This window comes from Paroedura picta, chromosome 9 (assembly GCF_049243985.1).
Source record: "Paroedura picta isolate Pp20150507F chromosome 9, Ppicta_v3.0, whole genome shotgun sequence".
NCBI classification, from domain to species: Eukaryota; Metazoa; Chordata; class Lepidosauria; order Squamata; family Gekkonidae; genus Paroedura; species Paroedura picta.
In genome coordinates this window covers 66,281,352-66,297,161 of record NC_135377.1, presented here as the reverse complement: position 1 = coordinate 66,297,161, position 15,810 = coordinate 66,281,352, and the positions used below count along the sequence as shown (strand labels likewise).

General features: G+C 42.2%; 1 long non-coding RNA gene across 1 annotated transcript; it reads right to left on the bottom strand.

Annotated features, from left to right (window-relative positions):
* Positions 1-848: 848 nt before the first annotated feature.
* LOC143844272 (uncharacterized) lies at positions 849-14,862 on the bottom strand. Its single transcript, XR_013233911.1, has 4 exons — positions 14,732-14,862; positions 12,962-13,060; positions 3,501-3,605; positions 849-1,060 (listed from the first exon to the last, which is right to left on the bottom strand). It is a non-coding gene; the product is annotated as an uncharacterized LOC143844272 (long non-coding RNA).
* Positions 14,863-15,810: the final 948 nt, after the last annotated feature.

Sequence of the window (15,810 nt, the reverse complement as noted above, 5' to 3'; positions counted from 1 at the left end):
ATTAGGTTGACCTGGTCTATCCAAGCCAGGGCTACCGAAGGCGGGGGGCTTGGAACTCTGACAGTATATTGACGGATTATTATTTGTTTATTATTGGATTTAGTTCTCACTTTTAGTTTTAGTTCTAACTTTTAGAGCCAATTTGGGTCTGGGACTATTTATTTGTTATATAGCATGTTTGTAGCATAGTCAGAAGATCTTAGAATTGTCCAGCAGCCAGGCAAGAGATGTTCAGAGGTGGTTCACCATTGCCTGCCTCCATATACTGACCCCTAGTGTTCCTTGTAGGAACTACCACCCAAATACTTGAAGGTCTCCCATCTAGCCAGGATCAGTCCTGCTTAGCTTCCAAGATCTTAGGGGATCAGGCTGGCCTGGGCTATTCAGGGCAGGGCAGTTAAACAATGTTTTTAAAGGGACACAGGGGATCTCTGTACCTCATTTCTCTTCACATAGCCATGAAATTTCATAAGGGAATACCATTTTTTGTCTTCACGAACCTGGGGAAGACAATGTGGGCAGCCAACCACATTTTCCTGAACTCCCACTGACAAATTTAAAGATGTCTGTACTTCAGTATGAAGAGCTTTTCCAGTATTATATTTTTTCCCCCTTTTAATTTAGATGCACCATAATCTGGGGCTTGTGTGCACATTTAACACATGCAAATTATAATTCTCTTTTACTGCATCATATTTAAAGGTGTAAACTTCTCAACCTTTAGGCAAATTACCCTTGAGAGAGTCTACTGCCGAGAGAGTGACTAAGATTACTTAATTGAACACCCATCCCCCCCCCACCCCACTCCCACCCCCGCCACCCAAAACATTGCTGATTCCCGAGTATAGCAAAACTCTTAACTCGGTCTTTTTTTTAAAGAAGCAAAGGAGAGTGCAACTTTGGTGTCCCTTTGAACTGCATGTTGAGTCATCAAGGCGATTGTATATGCTTCTTGAAGCTGTTGGGTGGGGCACCTCTGAGAACACCCACCTGGCCGCACTCCGAGAGAAATCCCCATCACAATAAAATCTTCTCCATGGAAACCAGCTACTAAGGCAGCCTCCGGAACAAGACAGAGAGATCAAAATTAGCGTGCAAGAAAAATAGCCATGGTATAAACTGTGAAAGCAGGATTAATTAATTCAGCTGAGTACCTACCACAGATAATCCTTCCTAAAGTTCTAAGATTCTTTTTTTTTAAAAGGAGACATTAAAATTAACACTTCTGTTGTAATAATATCTTATCAAGATCAGGTTCGGGCAGGGCTGGTTTATCCATGTGGTACATGTAGCACATGCTACACATGCTTCTAGGGCCTCATGCAGTGACTCCCCCCCCCCCATGGATCAGGGTCATAGTATCTCACCGTCCCCCTTTTCCCACTTTAAGCACAGTCATAGTGACACTTCTTTCCATTGTGGGGGGCCCCTCCTGTCAGACTGTTCCCACCACAAATGCACTCTGCTAGGCCCCACAAATTCTTAAACTACTCCTAGATTCAGGTTATTATTATTAGAAGAAGAGCTGTCTTTTTGTACCTGCTTTTTACTACCCAAAGGAGTCGCAGAGCATCTTATAATTTCCTGACTTTCTCTCCCCATGACAGAGACCCGGTGGAGTAGGTGAGCTCTGAGAGAACTGTAACTGGCCCAAGGTCACCCAGCTGGCTGCATGTGGAAGAGTGGGGAACCAAGCCCAGCTCTCCAGATTACATGTTGACTCTCTTAACCATGGCACCACGCTGGACCGGTCATGTCCATATTGGGTGAGTTTGTATTATTGATGTATGCCATTTCACCCATTTTAGTGGAATCTTTCAACTATTCCACTTAAAGGGGAACCCAAAATTTAATTGTAAATTTTCTTTATATTAAGTATCTGGGCATCATATACTGTGCTTCTTTAGAGTTCATGATCAGAATTATCTGAAGCAGCTATGAGAGCAAAACAAATGTTAACAGGCATGCATATGATGCATCCCCAAAGTCATGGAAAATTGGCATCATTTTCAAATATTCTGTTGAAGTTGGTACGTTGAATTTCTTGCTTTTATTTTGTCTCAAAGGAAACCACTCAAATTATAGAATTTGTACTGAATAAATAAACACAACAAAGGTATTTACTCTCAGCTTCTCATCTCTATTTGAAACCCATACCCTATAACCCAGGGGAGGCCAGACTGTGCCTCTCAGATGTTCATGGACATCTGGAGAGCTACAGTTTGGCCAACTCTGTTCTAACCCTAGCTAACTGTTCAACTTTGCAGTGTTGGGGTTTTCAGCTACACAGGGTATGCAACAAGATTACTAATTTAATTAGGGTTAATATAACCATAACCCCAACTCTAAACCCGTGCCTCTGATACTATCGCTCCAGAGGAAATCCTTTTAGTGGTACCTGTCTCCTTGTTCTTCATTAAGGAGACTCAGAAAACCAGTATCCTTTGTTTATTGATTCCGTCCATGTTTTTTTTTTTGGGGGGGGGGTTAACCCATCTTGGTTTCTCACATTTGGATTTTCTAAGTAGTTGGGTTTCATTTTGGAGAGCCAGTGTGGTGGTTAACAGCGGCAGCCTCTAATCTGGAGGTCTGATTCCCCACTCCTCCTCCCCATGCAGCCAATGGGGTGACCTTGGGCCAGGCACAAGTCTCTCCAAGCCCTCTCAGTGTCACCTACTGCACAGGGTGTCTGTCACATCCCCACCTGTCTGTTGTGGGGAGAGGAAGGGAAGATGATTGTAAGCTGCTTTGACACTCCTTGGAGTAGAGGGAAAATCTATTCTTCATTTTTCGAACTGGATTCACGTGATTAGCCGAGTTGGTCTGAAGCAACAGAACAAACATTGAGTCCTGTGGAACCTTTAAGACCGACAAAGTCCACACTTCGATATCTGTTGGTCATTAAACTTTGTCGGATTTGAAAATGCCACTTAAATGTTTCTTAAAATGCTAGAACGTAACCCTAACCTTTTCTAACCTGAACCCACTGCCATTTCAGTCCCAAACATCTCAACCTAATCCTCTAATGCAGCAGTTCTCAACCTGGGAGTCGGGACCCCTTTGGGGGTCAAACGATCCTTTCACAGGGGTCGTGGCAGGGTGAGCAGCTTGGCTGAGGAGGGGGTGGCGCTGCCACTGTTGCTGCTCCTCCTGCAGGCGCCTGCGCTCGGCCACCAGCTGCTCCAGCAGTGCCTCCAGCTCAGTGTAGTCTCCCGCCAGGCGCTCCAGGTGGCAGCGCAGCTCAGAGGGACAAGAGGCAGAACTGACCAGAGAAACCCCGGAAAAAAACAACTAATGTATATACAATCATGAACAACGGATCTTCACACCATTGGTCAATCTCGGTTTAATTTCTGTGAAAGAACACTGGCATAATTTTATGGCTGGGGGTCACCACAACATGAGGAACTGCATTAAAGGGTCGCGGCGTTAGGAAGGTTGAGAACCACTGCTCTAATGCTACCTTGACCCCAGTTCTACAACTAGCCTTAAGTCCTTACCTGAAATAATACTTTCTGGTGAGAGTAGAGGGAGAGAGCAGAAAATGCCAATGAATCCTACAATAGTCCCTGGATTAGTCTTGCTGTCGCTGGAGTTTTGTAATCCTGTAAAGATGATGCAGCTTTTGAAATATACAAAAGATGCTCTGGAAAGAGTATTGTCTGCTTCCCTTTCTTCTTCAAGGCTGCCGTACACAGCTTTTCCCCGGCGCCCCCCCCCCCCTCCCTGTTGCCATCTTCCACTCAGCACGGCTTCTTTGCATTCCTTTTGGGTGGCGACGAGGCACACTCTATTGAACGCCGTCGGAGCCTGGAAGTCCTCAGCATGAGACAAATAAACAGCATTTGTGTCAGATTTCCCGCAATGACATACTGTAAAATAAAATGAGTATTTGAAACTGGAGCTGATAGACTCTGGTGCAGAGTGCATTAAATAGCTTTGGAAGGCTTTGAATAGAGATTCGAAGCCGAAAGCCAAAGGATTGTTACGGCCAGAGAACGCTTTGGAGATTCCGGGCTGGGGAAGATGTTGGGCTTGCTTTGGGCCAGGATAGCACAGCAAACGTTTTAATTAAATATACTGTACAATGTACAAGCGTAAAAGCAGCAATGCTTTTGATTGAAGCCCCCTCCCCCAAAGACCCCACTGAATACTATGTATACACAGACACTTTGTTTTTAGCAAAAAAAATGAAGATTTTACACTGAATTAGCTGTAATTTGCCCCTGAAATGACTGGAAAAGTGCAGTGAAATGGAAAAGAATTAAATATTTTAATGAGGAATTAATTAGATTTCATTTGTCATGGGCATGGCAAGTATAGTCACCAATATTTAAAATGGAGCGATCTGACTGAACAAGAGCTGACGGAAACACACAGTAATGTTGCTTGGTCTTGTTTTGGGGGGGAAACCGACAATCTTGAGCAATGCCTAACTTGAATTTAAACAGGCAGTTTCCAGAAATGAATAGAAAATTAAGTATGACTGGGGTTGCGATCGATGGCTGAAATCTTTGCAGTCAATAGCTGAACCCACAATGGGATATTTTGAGCTAAAGGCGATCGAAGAAACTTAGGGATAGACACATTCTCTGACCCGTGCCTCAGGGTGCTGCCGCTTTCCCAATAAAAATTTTATATTTGCTAATGTTACAGAGTTTTGACAACACAAAATGTGAATAAAACTGGGGATGATTTTTTTTAAGTGGTAAGCATTTTAAGGTGTGCAGATCCGATCGATGCTGTCCACAGTGGACAAGATGAACAAAAACTGAGCCAGAGCAGCTTCATACTATCATCATAGTACATATTTTAAGATTACTAGGTTGGGAAATATCTGAAGATTTTCAGGGTGGAGCTGGGAGAGGGCAAGGTTTGAGGAGGGAGACATTTCAATGGGACGTAATACCATACAGATAGATTCAAATGGGTAGCCGTGTTGGTCTGAAGTAGCACAATAAAATCAGAGTCCAGCAGCACCTTTAAGAGAGCTTCTTGTGGTGCAGAGTGGTAAGGCAGCAGAAATGCTGTCTGAAGCTGTCTGCCCATGAGGCTGGGAGTTCAATCCCAGCAGCCAGCTCAAGGTTGACTCAGCTTTCCATCTTTCTGAGGTCGGTAAAATGAGTACCCAGCTTGCTGGGGGGTAAAACAGTAATGACTGGGGAAGGCACTGGCAAACCACCCCGTATTGAGTGTGCCATGAAAACGCTAGAGGGCATCACCCCAAGGGTCAGATATGACTCGGTGCTTGCACAGGGGATACCTTTACCTTTACCTTTAGCACCTTTAAGACCAACAAAGATTTATTCAAGGCACTTGCACTCAAAAGCTCATTCATTGAATGAATCTTTGTTGGTCTTAAATATGCTACTGGACTCTGATTTTATAATGACACACAGTTCACCTTCTAAAGCAGCCATTTTCTCCTGGTGAACTGATCTCAGCCACTGTCAGGTAGCCACTGGCTCCTGCCATGGCTTGCTTGACCAGAGTTCCAGAACTCTCCACTCATCCCCCTCCCCCCACTTTTCTGTTTCCATGCTCTGGACCAGATGGCTCTCTATCACTTCTTCAGATGTTCTGGCTTTTTCTTTCCCACCTAGATGTAGGAGTTTCTTTCCTTTGAAAATAAGCTCTGATCTGTGTGAACCTGAATTGTGTATGGAGGGGGGGGGAAGGGGAATTTATCTCTATAATTGTCTTTTGATTCCTATTGATTTTGGGTGGGATGCTGTTGGTTCTCTTTCGAAATAAACTACTGAGTTTCTCTGCCAGAGCTCTTGAGTTTGCCCATTTGGGGAAGACTTAACACAATAGACAACAGCCACCAGGAGACCAGTTGTAATAATGGGAAATCTCCAGCTACCACCTGGAGGCTGAAACCCTATATTCTGAATCTGACTCACAAAGCTGAGTGTGGCTCACTTGCTAAGTATGGAATGCTTGTCTGTTGTTTTGGCTGCTGGTCTAGAACTGCTAAGCTTTGTGAGAATATCACAAAGATGTAGAATATCAGATCTCCATTCCAGCTATAGCCTGGCAAATATAGCAGGAACTTATATAACTTTTACACAACAATTCCTACCACAAGGTCCCTTTGGGATGACATCCGAACATATTATGTTGGTTATCTTCAATCAGAGAATCTATTGTATTTTGTACAGAGAATCTGGAGGACCCATTGGTGCTTTCCCAGCTCCTACCTGAAAATGTTACTTGGAGCCTGAAACTAGACCAGGCTTTCTCAACCAGAGTTCATGAAACCCTGGGGTCTCTTGACAGCTCCAGAAGGGTTTCCCAAATGGATGGGAGTTAAAATGGGCCTGCATGGAGTGAGGGGAGGGGCCCCAGATGGGCATCCACACAGCTCTGCTTCCCAACTATATTCTGCACAATTGCGCCCCTTCTGGCGTTTCTTGAAGCCTGAATGAATGTTGTCAGTGGTAAAAAAAAAAAAGTTGACAAAGCCTGAACTAGATGAACCAAATGAACTACACTACTTCCAAATGTTATGCCTTTTTTTAAAAAAAAATGAAAGTGATTCCTACATCACAGGTGCCAGAAAACAGGAGACAACCTGTGACTTGAAGGATCTTCGACAGTCTCAATCAGCCAGGAGATCAAAGTGATAACGAGATCACAAAGACCACTTGAAGGAAGCTACAGTTTGTCATCCTACACCTGGGGGGCTCTTTAGTTCTGTCTTTAAAGTGACGCACAGCATAAAAGCCTTGCGCTTGTATTTTTAAAACAAGCTCTTTCTTCCTGAACAAATGGTTTTCGTACCTTGCATTGCGGACAATTGCTCTAAGCTCATTTCTAATCTCCTGTGCTGTGAACCTTTGAGCTGGCTCTACAATTACTAACTAGGCTAATTTGTATAGTAACAATTTAGAACCAAGGTGCACAAAAAATAGAAAATCTCTGGCACTTGAAGGGGGGAATCCAGTCCTGTGCTTTGCCTCTCTCCCTTTTTTTTCATGCTACAAAAGCAATTTTAAAAGTTCACATTTGCCTAATCTATAAAACTAATTTATGGCTGTGGAAGTGGGAGAAACAAAGGTTAACAATTAATGGCCTGAGTTATTTAAAAATGACTGAGCTCGGCAGTTTTTCCTCCCATTTTGATGACTTTTCACATGCAAATGCTGGCCTGCGTTGTGCATGAGTTTCCAAAATGGGAACCTGTGCAGATACAGCAATCTTTGCGCACACTACTGAGAAATAGGAATGTGGTTCTTTTGGAAACTTGTTTTAAAGATCCCCAAAGCAATGGTTCCCTTCAGATAGCAAATCAGCTTCTTAAACATTTGTGCTGGTTTTAATGAATATGAGCTAATTGACTTCCTATTGACTCCAACTCGCTACTCTGTCAGCTTTGCATGGAATTCAAGCTGAGCTAAAATGCTTGTCTGTGGTTGCCCTGAAAAGAATACGCCAAATAGTTTTGCTGTTTAAATACCACTGTGGGCATTCTTCAAGAGCTTAACTTTTTCATTGCTTATGTCAATGACTTCCAGAGATGATGATGAAGAGTTGTTTTTTTATACCCTGCTTTTCTCTAACTTAAGAGCCGCTTGTGGTGCAGAGTGGTAAGGCAGCCGTCTGAAAGCTCTGCCCATGAGGCTGGGAGTTCAATCCCAGCAGCCGGCTCAAGGTTGACTCAGCCTTCCATCCTTCCGAGGTCAGTAAAATGAGTACCCAGCTTGCTGCTGGGGGGTAAACGGTAATGACTGGGAAGGCACTGGCAAACCACCCTCTATTGAGTCTGCCATGAAAACGCTAGAGGGCATCACCCCAAGGGTCAGACATGCCTCGGTGCTTGCACAGGGGATACCTTTACCTTTTACCTTTCTCTAACTTGAAGGAGCCTCAAAGTGGCTTGCAATCGCCTTCCTCTCCCCACAACAGGCACCTTGTTATAGAGGTGAGGCTGAGAGAGTTCTGAGAGAACTGTAATTGATCACCCATTAGGTTTCATGGGAGAAGGAGTGGGGAAACTAACCCCATTCTCCAGATTAGAGTCCTCCGCCCTTAACCACTATAACATGTCAAAGTCCCAAGAATGGTCATGGCTGAATAGGAATTTGAACTAGTGTTAGTCTGACCATCTTCAATACACTGGCTTCATGGTATCCAATCCCATATCAGGTCTGTATTAAGAAGAAGAGCTGGGTTTTAAATCCCACTTTTCACTACCAGAAGGAGTCCCAAAGTGGCTTACAATCACCTTTCTCTTCCTTTCCTTAAGGTGCTAATGGACTACTGCTCCTTTCTACTGCTACAGATACACAAATAGAGTGATCTACCTTGTTTTTACTAACTATGTGAAGCAACATTCTCTGGCAGAATAAGATTTGCAGATATGGGTCCATAACTACAATTCAAGTACGTTACAAGCAAGAAACAGCCAGCAAATATACAGACACTGGCTGCTAATCACTGTTGCTCTACCTTTGTTGTTGTTGTTAGTTGCAAAGTCATGTCCAACCCACTGCAACCCCATGGGCAATGATCCTCCAGGCCTTCCTGTCCTCTATCATTCCCCGGAGTCTGTTTAAGATCTTCCTTTAGATCAGCCTTTTTCAATTGTTTTACTGTTGAGAAACCGCTAAAACATTCTTAGGTTTTAAGAAGCCTACAAAGTGGTGCGATCATGCTGAATATGGTTGAGAAACATAGCTGTGTGCACACCCACCTATTGTCCCTCCCCTTCCCACCCCCTCCAGGCCCATCACTGGCCATTTGGAGGGGGGGCATCGATGCAACCATATACATTCATATCACCAGATAAGATGTTTAAAAAATACATTCCAAAATTAGGAAACCCTTCACAAAATCCTGGTTGCGAAAGCCTGCTTTAGACGGAGTTTTCAGTCAAACTCCTTGGGATACAATGCAAACTGCTGGAAAGTTTGTGACTTCCATAATGCGATTTCCATAATAAACTTCATGCAATAGGAAAAGAGAAGTCTCCTCCCCTACAATTGGTTGTTTACTGGCCTGTTAGCTTATCTAAATAGGGACCACTGAGGCATACAGAACACACAATCTCTGCTGAAAATGTTCATGCTTCCTTCACCCACATTATGTATAGACAAATCCACAATATTCTCCTTGTGCCGAATATCCAAAACTGAAACTTATTCTTTCATTTTAGTAGGAAATTATACATGTAATACACCATGATGGCGAAGGAACAAAGGGAGTACCATTTTATGCTGTTGCAATCTTATGCGAGTGACAACTGGGAAGAGTTTGTACATCGGTTCCGTGAAGATCACTGAATCAAGCAAGAGTTAATTAATCTTATCAATCATCTCAGAGTAATCAAATTAACAAAAAATGTAGACTGATTCCAGCACCAGCAGCCACTACATTTTAATCATAGAAACAAATGGTTTTTCCTTTGTATTTTAAATGACTGAAATTTGAAAAATAGATTTGTTAACTTCATAAAGGGCAGCAAATGTTATTAAAAAAAAGTGGTGGTTAACTTGTCACTGTTCTGTCCTGCAAACAGCATAATACATGTGATGTGGTTATTGATATAAATTGTGCCTTTTTAAAGAGAAGACCAGCCAAACGATTCTCAGGGAAAGATTCATTAATTAAAACGAAAAGTAATTTTCATTTTTCCCTCCTCCAAAGATCTGACCTTGCTAAGAATTAAGAATGCACGTATGCCGAATTGCTGTCTGAGATAAAATTCAGAGATAATCAAATACACACCATTCTTCATGACAGAGAATGGGGACTTTATAAAGCCATGGTGTAAAATACTGTAAACAGTTGTGGATTTACAGGAAATGTTCAATAAAAGGTTCATCCACTAGTTCTAATTTAAGCACTTGACATCCTTCATGTATTGAATGTATGATAGATTTAGGCAAGATTATTGTACAATATGCAGCACAAAATCTCAGCATTCGTCCACAAGCATGTCAACTTGACAAATCAGGAACACAGTTTCATGCAAAATCATGGTTCAGTTAAGCTAAGCACGGCTGGCATGACTGTCCAGACTACTCCACTAACTATGATGAGTCATGATCCGTTAAATGAGATGGTTGGATCCAGTGAGCTTTTTCACTCCATCTCATCTTCCTTTATGCCTCCCATCTCATATGACTTCTTTCCATGCAGGGGCCATGATCCTCAGCATAGCTTTTATTTCATGGTAAAAAATATAATCTTCTCTTTTTTTTCTTCAGCATAAATTTAGTAGCCAGACCTTTCCTCGATTTGAGGGGTAGTTCATAGGCAGCACAAACATAAAAGCCCTTCTAGAACACCTCAGATATGACATTTGCTGTGTACTGTCTGACAAAAAATGAACTTCGGGATAGATGGCAAATGCCTCTAAATGCAAAAGGTACATGATCTGCTCCCAAGCAGAAAACATGGAAGCTACCAGATGTTAGGTTTAGCAATTTCCCTTCCTATAATGCATCAAAAGAAATTCACATCCCTGGTTTTACCCCGGCAGAGCAATCACAATTATTGTTTGGTTCCTGGGAAGCTAATGAGGTTCCATGCTGGGTTTTGCCCTCACTCTGGACAAACTCACATGACTCCTAGTTTCTTTATCACACATAAAAAAAAACCCTACATCAAGCACATTGTTTTAGGGGCTATCATGTCAGGCATAGCTCAAGAACACATTTTTTCTTTAAAAGTAGAACACCTAGCACCTGTCTCTCTGTGTGTTCTTTGGACATTCTGCATCCACTGCTTGCTTGCATGTAGGCCACCCCCTTCCTTCTCTGAGATCTGGTCATTTTAGTTGACTCTGATGACTTCTTCATGTTGTGATAGTAGCTACAGCTTTCCCAACTTTTTCATATTTATTTCTGTCCAACCCTGCCTTTCCCTACCATAATTTCTTGCACGTGTGTTTCAAGATGCTTTAGTGTGCATGTCTGGAGTTGCATTTAAGTTCTCTAATAAAACAACTTTCCAGTTATCCCTGACTGGTTTATTTTAAGAGTTTCTGAAGGGAATAACACAGTATACATATGTGGAGATACCATTGTTACCCCTCTCACATCACTAAATTCCTCAAACCAAGTTCTTAAATATCTCATTTGGATAAGTAAAACCTATTTGGATCCAAACAGAACTGAAAACCATGGTCCGAAGATAAGTTATCTAGTCTATCTTTCAACTCATAGTCTCAGAGTAGCTTTTACCTCCATGCGATTTCAAACAATGCCAACAGCTGTATTGAGTTGGCGATACCATAAAACACCAAAAGATCAATGCTTCTGTATTTGTGGAGCTTTAGTCCTGGAGGATCTCCCACATTACATTCTCACTTGCCCATTGTATACAGATCCTAGGGCCAAATTTCTAGCTGGCCTACTAGATGGGCTAAATGATAAATCCGAACAGAAAAAACTTGTGTTTTTGTTAGCTGATACTAATTCATTTGTTTCTAACAAAATGTCATTATTTGCCCTTGCAGCAAAGAAAATAAGGGCCAGAGTGGTGATGCAGAGAGCAAGTACCTAGAGGAGCTTTAGGATAGGTGGACATATGTAGTCTGGAAATGTTTTTATGATGTTAAGTGATTGTTGTCTGAGATTGCACATTCTTTTTATTACTGATTTGAAATGTTTTAAATCCTTTTATATTTTCCTTTTGTATTGTAATGGCCTATGGCTAAATGCAATAAAATCTGACTTGACTTGACTTGACTTGACTTGATAAGTTATTAGTCCCAGCTATGGTTTTGTATATGATATACAAATACAGATAACTTGGCTTTATGCTGTTTTGTTCCCAACGCTGCCACAATAAAGACTAGGATACCATTCTGGTATCCACAGAATGACAATGGAAAAGCAAAAGTAATGAAATCTAAATCAGTCAAGGAAAACTAGAGTCTGCAAACTGATCCTGGTTACACAACCTAACCACAGTAAAAACAAACTGTGGTTTTGTAGTTTGTCAGAACTAAACTATTAACTTAGTGGTGTTTCTTTTTTTTTAATTTCCATTTCTTGCAACTTAAAGTAAATTTATAAAGACAGTGTCATACCATAACCAGACACTGGCAACTGGTTAGATTTCTACCATTCCAGTCATTTTTATGGTGCCTCCCCACCCAAGCCATACAGGAATCATATACTCCAGGCTCCAGAGAGATTTTTCCAGTGGGGCAAATGGGACCCCTGGGACCAATTGTGGTTGGAGGAAAGATGTGCATGGAAAAGCTGAACCTGCTTCTCTGCACACTCTGTGCTCTTGATCCAAGTTGGGAACCACATGCAAAAAAATTTGAAGGGAACCCACAATCCATATCATGTGACTCTGCCTTGAATAGCTTTCCACGTGGATGGGGGCTAACTGCATCATCATCTTTCTCAAGGAACAAGTACATCAGTGACTAGGCTCTCCAATATTTCTGGGTTTTTCAGTTGCATGGGAATTGCTCAAAAAGAGACCTTGAAGACAAAGAGTCCATCTGCCATTTTGTGCTGTCCCTCATTGAAAGACTATGAGAGTTTGGGAAGCCATGTTGCAAATGTGCAATTTGCAGTGTATATAAGGTGCTTGAGAAGAGGAGAAGGAAAGAGCACTAGCTGCATCAGGTCTTGGGTGGTGGCAATGGTGCAAGGGTCAGGCAGGGGCATGGTAGAGGCTGTTGCTCCCCAAAACTCACTGCCTGAGGCCCTGGCCTCCCTGTGCCTCATTATAGAGCTAGCTCTGAGGAGGGAGACTGAAGGACATCTAATCGAAAGTGTGTCTAGAGTTAGACAGTCAAGTTGGTTTTGTTTGCCTTTAATCTCATTGATTCTGCAGGGTAACTGTCCTGCTTTGGAAGAATCATCAGAGACAGTATGCATATTTAACATCCACAGGGACAATCCCCTCAAATAATCCTTTATCTGGATTTTTAAAAAGTTACAGTGTACAAGTATATCTATCCATTGCTGACACACAAAAAAGATCTTACCTTCCCCAATAGGATGCACAGGAAGGCGCCGGGGGTGATCCAGGGCCTAGGGATCCAGGGCCCATTGAGAAGAGGCTGAGGGACTTGGGAGTGTTCAGCCTGAAGAAGAGAAGATTGAGGGGGGACAAGATGACTGTCTTTAAGTACTTGAAAGGTTGTCACTTAGAGGAGGGCAGGGAAAGGTTGCTACTGGCAGCAGAAGATAGGAACCGGAGTAAAGGGTTTAAACGACATGGAGAACGGTACCAACCAGATATCAGGGGGGAAAAATTCACACTCTCGGTAGTTCAGCATTGGAATAGGCTGCCTAAGGAGGTGGTGAGCTCCCCCTCACTGGCAGTCTTCAAGCAAAGGTTGGATACACACTTTTCTTGGATGCTTTAGGATGCTTTAGGCTGATCCTGCATAGAGCAGGGTGTTGGACTAGATGGCCTGTATGGCCCCTTCCAGCTCTGTGATTCTATGATTCTAATATAAGATGGCGGCTATCTATAACAGGCACTATATAATATCACAATTAAATTGTGCAGGTTGAATATTAGTTAGTCCACTTCATTTTAATACTGAATTTCATCTAGCCCCAAATTGATAGGACAGTGGAGGAGGAGGAGAGAATCCAACCAGTTTTGCCAGATTAGAAGCCACCATTCTGGCTCTCTGGGAAAGAAAGGGATGGTTTTGAATCTTGCCCTAAGATGCATGTCCCTGGCTTCTCCAGAGTCTGGAACACTGGTTGGATCTTCTGGAGCTGAGAGCCCAGGACCCAGGGGCACTGGGAGGAGTCTAGTTGTGCCAGGTGTAACCTGAGTCCTCTGATCTTCCCTCAGGGTGATCACTGGCTGGTTCGGATTGTCCTCAGATTAATTAAATATCCAGATTAGGAACTGAGACAATGGACTGTGTAGTCCATGCCAGACTTGAATCCAGAAACCAATTCATCATTGGTTTCTGGATTCAAGTCTGGCATGGACTACACAGTCCATTGTCTCAGTTCCTAATCTGGATATTCTCTCCACTTTGCTAGTATCTCAAAATCATGTGAAAATCAGCACTAGTCTGGAGATATCTGGCTTACAGACAGATTGTTTTCACTAATTGCTGCACCCAAACAGCTCTTTCAAAAGAACATAAAGTAAAAAGGAAGATGGGCTATTTTTAGCTTAAGATTTCAGTGCAGACATTCTCAATAGTTTTTTTGTTTCCCAATTTAATTAAGTCAGCATGCTTTCAGAAATGAGTTGTACGCAGTTTTCTTTAAATGGAAACACTTCTATTAAATCGGCTTTGTTATTAATATTATTTTACTGGGTCTGCATAGTTCCAGACGATAGGTTAGAACAATTAATAAACCCTAATTTGAATAGGAATTACTATGTGCTTAAAAATCAATTGTTCTGTGGGAAAATCAATTAGGGGAAAATCTAGTGGTAAAATCAATTGTACAGTATTACCTTTGAACTGATCTAAAGTGAATTTGGATCAGAAAGCATTTTACATAATGTGTCCCTGGCCTTTTCATTTATGGATTTAGAGCACATGAGCATAATATCAACAATACCCCCCCAAACAAACAGACCAGGCAGGTATTAAGTGACGGCCAGCATGACAACTGGAGGCACAAAACACACCTGGAGAAGGGGGGGGAATCCAATTTTTAAGCCTGTAAGGAAATCAAGATGATATGCAAAGTGATTAAAACCAAAAGGTATCATTTCAAAAGCACATGCCATAAAATTAGAAAGGAACAGTAATATATTCATAAACACTAACCTCTTAATCCAAAACGAGGCATGCTTGTGCATAAACTCCGTAGTTATGAGGATCTAGTACAAGCAGGAAATGTTGGCCGTTCAACTCTAATGGAAGCTACGGACTGAAGACGAGAGGAACAAATGTGTTCCTCATTCAATCCTTGGGCAAATGTTTTAATGGCTACAAAGAATGTTTCTTTTCAAAGAAAGCAGTCAAAATTTTCCTCCCCTCCATGTCCTCAGAAAGCCCATTACACATGCCTATCAGACACATGGGTGAGGCCAGAAGCAACATTGAACTCCATTGGCCTCTCTGTCCAACCCCCGCCAAGCTGAGACTTTGTTTTGAATGACACCCTGCCACCACCCATCCCCATGAGAAGAAATGTTACAGCTGATCTTAGGACTTAATTATTGTTGTTATTGTGCTAATTTTAGACCTTGATAGGGATTGTATGTATACCACAAAATGTAATCTGCCCTCATTTCCTAAAGATAGGTCAGAATAGAAATCCCATCCTCTATCAATCAATCGAGAGTTGCAAACCTCCACGTGGTTCCTGGGAATTACAACTGATTCCTAGTCAACAAAGATCAATTATCTTGGGGAAAATGGCTGCTCTGGAAGATGAACTGTATGTAATTATACCCTGTTGAGGTCTTCTCTTCCACTGCCTTAGCCAGACTCCTCCTCCCACAATCTCCAGGAAACTCCTAATCCAGAACTAGGGTTGCCAGTGTACCCTGGAAGTGACATAGGCATGTTGGGGACTTTGTTCTGGGTTTTAGGAAAAGCTCTATGGTAGAAGCGAATTATGGTAGAATTAGCTTCTACCATAGAGTTTCGCCTAAAAACCAGAACAAAGTCCCTGACATGCCTATGTTACATCGTACTTTGTTCTGGGTTTTAGGCAAAGCTGTGTGATAGAAGCAAATTTTACCATAGAGCAAAATCTCTATGGTAAAATTCGCTTCTACCATAGAGTTTTGCCTAAAAAAATAGAACAAAGTCCCCAACATAACTATGGCAATTCCAGGTCACATAGACATGTCTGTTAATTTATGGCATTCTTCCCTTTTGTGTTTGTGTGGGGGACA